The sequence below is a fragment of the Brachyhypopomus gauderio genome, chromosome 7 (genome assembly GCF_052324685.1).
Source record: "Brachyhypopomus gauderio isolate BG-103 chromosome 7, BGAUD_0.2, whole genome shotgun sequence".
In the NCBI taxonomy this organism is placed as follows: Eukaryota; Metazoa; Chordata; class Actinopteri; order Gymnotiformes; family Hypopomidae; genus Brachyhypopomus; species Brachyhypopomus gauderio.
Genome location: NC_135217.1, coordinates 26814426 through 26819425, shown reverse-complemented (window position 1 = coordinate 26819425; position 5000 = coordinate 26814426). Strand labels below are relative to the sequence as shown.

General features: G+C 48.6%; 1 protein-coding gene across 1 annotated transcript in view; it reads right to left on the bottom strand.

Moving 5' to 3' along the window:
• Positions 1–5000, bottom strand: part of prex2 (phosphatidylinositol-3,4,5-trisphosphate-dependent Rac exchange factor 2) — an 88295-nt gene that overhangs the window by 4379 nt on the left and 78916 nt on the right. The gene's annotated exons all lie outside the window — the stretch shown is intronic.

Genomic DNA, 5000 nt, shown 5'->3' with positions numbered 1-5000 from the left:
TTGACGCCTTTATAATACAGAAACTGGTAAGGAAAACCGTTAGTACATTTTAATGTGAGGGGCAGAGGTTTAATACATGCAACTGAGAGAGTCCGTAGTGTTACCAGATCACACAATGTTACCAGATCACACAACTGAGAGACTCAGTAGTGTTACCAGATCACACAATGCCAAGTCCATGTGCTCGACCTCTGCTGCCACCAGCAATACAAATACACGTCAGATGATTAAACTGGGAGCCAGGTAGGTCACCATAGTCACTCAGCTGTTAACCAGTAAAAGCCCACAAATTCAGTCACTGAGTTTTACCTGAAACAACTGGATATGCAGAAATAAGCACAACTCCTGATCTAGATAGGTTAATATGATCATCAAAGCTCTTGACCTACGTAGTCTAAATGTAATCACCAAAGGTGATGTTAAAGATCACCATGTGTTTCAAGATAATGTGATATGCAAGTACAACATTCCAAAGCATATCTACACAAGACAGACTAGTACTAGAGCTGACAAAGTGACAAAGTATGGGAGTCGGAAAACATTGGTTTGTCAATGGCTGATTTCTAAGCCACTCAGTCTAAAGCAAACAAGAGTCCCACAGTGTGTGATTTGCCATGCAGTCAACCATCTGAAGCGAGAATGTACCAAATAAACCCCCAGGGGGCACTGTAGATGAGGACAATACCATTGAACATGTGATGATATTCTGTCTATACATGACTAGAGTTGTACATCTATGTTCAATGGTAATGCAGTCTTTATCCAGATCATAACTACGTTTTGTGCTGTTCTATATGGATGTCCTGGTGATTCTGTTGACTCAGTGCCATGCACCAGGATGCCAAGAGACGCAACGTCAATTTATCTTAGTGGATAGATGTTCAGCTAGTCAGCTGTGGTGGTGTTAGAGACAACGCATGTAGCCACTGACGGTGGATGTGGGAGTTATAGTCAGTGTGCCCCAGTGTGAGGTCCAGCACTTTTTCGACATGCTGTCTGGCCCCAGTAAGCAGAGCTGTGATAACATCCTGGGTGTAGTGCACTGTCCGGTCGAGCCAAGCCGTCACACTGCTGCGGAAGTATCTGCACCTTGTGTGGTGCAAGCTGTCTGCAAACCCGCCTGTTTGTGCCAGGAGTTCCATCACGGAACCACACAAATCTCAGCCGCACCAGAAGACTGTCATCGTTAGTAGAGCTGTGGTCTCCATGAGCAGAGAGACGGGATCCACTGAGAATTCTAAATCCGTGTGACAAGGCAGTAATGTTGAAAACGAATTCTAAAATAACATATTCCCTTAAGTATCACTAGAAGATCTTGAAGCAAACCCTTAGAATCTGCCATTCAGTCAATAACTGCCATCAACTGTGTCACTCCCTAAACACCTCCCTTTCCCCACAAGAACAAGAAGACCATGCAGAGTTTCTGGAGCTGAGCTAAGTTAACAGCCCATGTAATCGCTTCAGGAGTGACTCTTCAGTGTGAGTGAGGGCCCCTCTGAGCACACACACACAGGCCTCAGGTGCGTTGTGAGGGCCTCGTCTCAGCACACCACACACACACACACACACATATACACAGGCCTCAGGTGTGTGATGGCCCCTCTCAGCACACACACACACACAAACACACACACACACACACACACACACACACACACACACACACACACACACACACACAACACACACACACGCACACACACACACATATACACAGGCCCTCAGGTGTGTGATGGCCCCTCTCAGCACACACACATACACACACACACACACACACACACACACAAAAGCCTCAGGTGCATCTACACAGAGCCGCTATACTCCATATAATGGAGGAAAGTGACGGTCACACTGTGCTCTCTTCAGAAGTAACGAGTGTAACTGTCACTGAGCCTGAACACACGGGACTCAATCCATAATGGGGTTTCCTCTGTCGAGATGGAGCTGTGCCCACACCTAACCCTAACCCTGACCCTAACCCTAGACTCAGCTCATCTGCTGATTGACATGCTCTCTGTGAGTTTCAGATGTATGTGTCAATGGAGGGAGACCCATGCTCAGGTTTTCTCAGATCCAGTGCACAGGAAATACATTCATTTCCTAAACCTAACCCTTACCCTAATGCTAAACCTAACCCTTACCCTAATGGGACAGGGACAGAGTAGAGCCCCACGAGCACAGGGACAGAGTAGAGCCCCACGAACACAGGGACAGAGTAGAGCCACACAAGCACAGGGACAGTGTAGAGCCCCACGAACACAGGGACAGAGTAGAGCCCCACGAACACAGGGACAGAGTAGAGGCACATGAGCACAGGGACAGAGTAGAGCCCCACGAGCACAGGGACAGAGTAGAGCCACATGAGCACAGGGACAGAGTAGAGCCCCACGAACACAGGGACAGAGTAGAGCCACATGAGCACAGGGACAGAGTAGAGCCCCACGAGCACGGGGACAGAGTAGAGCCCCACATGAGCACAGGGACAGAGTAGAGGCCCACGAGTACAGGGACAGAGTAGAGCCACATAAGCACAGGGACAGAGTAGAGCCACATAAGCACAGGGACAGAGTAGAGCCACATAAGCACGGGGACAGAGTAGAGCCACATAAGCACAGGGACAGAGTAGAGCCTCACAAGCACAGGGACAGAGTAGAGCCCCACGAGCACAGGGACAGAGTAGAGCCACACAAGCACAGGGGCAGAGTAGAGCCCCACGAGCACAGGGACAGAGTAGAGCCACATAAGCACAGGGACAGAGTAGAGCCACATAAGCACAGGGACAGAGTAGAGCCACATAAGCACAGGGACAGAGTAGTGCCACATGAGCACAGGGACAGAGTAGAGCCCCACGAACACAGGGACAGAGTAGAGCCACATGAGCACGGGGACAGAGTAGAGCCACATAAGCACAGGGACAGAGTAGTGCCACATAAGCACAGGGACAGAGTAGAGCCCCACGAACACAGGGACAGAGTAGAGCCCCACATGAACACAGGGACAGAGTAGAGCCACATGAGCACAGGGACAGAGTAGAGCCACATGAGCACGGGGACAGAGTAGAGCCACACATGAACACAGGGACAGCAGGTGTATTACACCACAATGAGTGATGCATTTTAGTCTGTTCACATCCACAAGTCTCACATGCATAAATATTCCAAACTTGGGCTTGGGAGGAGAGTTTTCATTAAAACATCCCAACAGCACTGAGGCCAAGCTAACGATACTGACACACGCACACACACACACACACACACACACACACACACACACACACACACACACACACACACACACAATTACGCATGGTGATGTATTAGCTGTCAAAACAGGGAAAAAGCTACAGACTCCCATTTGTAAAAGTGCTTCTGTGTTTTGCTGGTGTGAGTTTGGAGGAGACAGGAATACGCCACAGCATATAAACAGCATGCAGTCCAAATGTAGCAATGCCAGAAACGACTGTCAAGGGGATTTTGGGTAAAGGAACGTCCTGCCTGAAGCTCACAGTGGTGTCACGGCTGTTTCCACACTGACGTGTGCTGACTAATCTCGTTCATTAAAATAGCGAGTGATTAAGTGTCATTAGGTCAGAACTACACACTAGAATGTTTGTCCAACTCCGTCAGCAGCCACATGATATCTCAAACTCTCACAACACTTACTTATTGTGCACTGTAAGTCGTTCACTCTACAGATGAGCTTTTTGGGTGTCTTAATTGCTGAAGATTTAATAAATCACATGACACAACAAGCAGGTATTGTTTTGGCAAGGATAAATCAGGACAACATTAAATCACATTACATTGAGAGGTCATGAATTGATTTTTATGATGTAGCATTTAGCAATATAACTGCAATAAACAAATTGATCTTCTTATCCTACTAGTCTGTGCCCAACATGCCAGCGAACACAGGCTGATGTTTGCACATGAGGTCAAAACGATGTTTGCACACGGCACGCCAGTGTGTTTACCTTTGTCGCACTTCATTATATTGACCTGCAAGCACAGTTGTTTTCAAGCACTGCTGTTGTTTCCAAGGCCAGTCACGCTGTTAAAGGGTTGAACTCACATGGTGGTCTCATGGTGTCATGGTCACATCTGTATTCAGTGACTTACAACCTTCCTATCTGTGTTCACAGTGTCTGACATCATTTGCATGAGTGATGACACTTGCTGGTAACCCAAGATCCTGGTGTTACTACCACCACGCTCCCCCAGATGAGCTACAGGACTTTGTCAGTTTTATTACCCTCAACTTGAAGTTGAGGTTTTGGGGACTGTAGAGGGCTGTAGCTCCGCCCTGATCTGCTTCAAGCTCAGAGGGGAGGAGCCAAGCTCCGCCCTGACCTGCTGTTCAGCTCAGGCGCTCGTGTTCGGCTCACGCGCTCGTGTTCGGCTGTCTGAATGCAGCACCCAGCTAGAAGACAATTACAAGCCTCCCAACACACACAGCTCTCTCACCAAAATATAATTTTCAGTTTTTAATATGAACACCACTGATCCTCAGAGCGCCCAGGGGCCTGATCCATCAGAGAGAAGGTGGCAGGGAGGGCTTACATAATTCACACTCTTTCAAAACAAACAACTGTGTTCCCTTCCACCACACAGCCATGCGGCTCCACAGTAATGCCACCGGCGCAAACAACCGTTAAAACAAAAACTGTTCTGTGTGTGTGTGTGTGTGTGTGTGTGTGTGTGTGTGTGTGTGTGTGTGTATGTGTGTGTGTGTGTGTGTATGTGTGTGTGTGTGTGTGTGGGGGGGGGATATGTCCCTTCTATGTGGGGGTGTGGTGTCGTCTGTGTGGGGGTGTGTGTGTGTGTGGTCCCTTCTGTATGTGTGTGTGTGTGTGTGTGTGTGTGGGGGGGGGGGGGGATATGTCCCTTCTATGTGGGGGTGTGGTGTCGTCTGTGTGTGTGTGTGTGGGGGTGTGTGGTCCCTTCTGCATGTATGTGTGTGTGTGTGGGGGGGGGGGAATGTCCCTTCTATGTGGGGGTGTG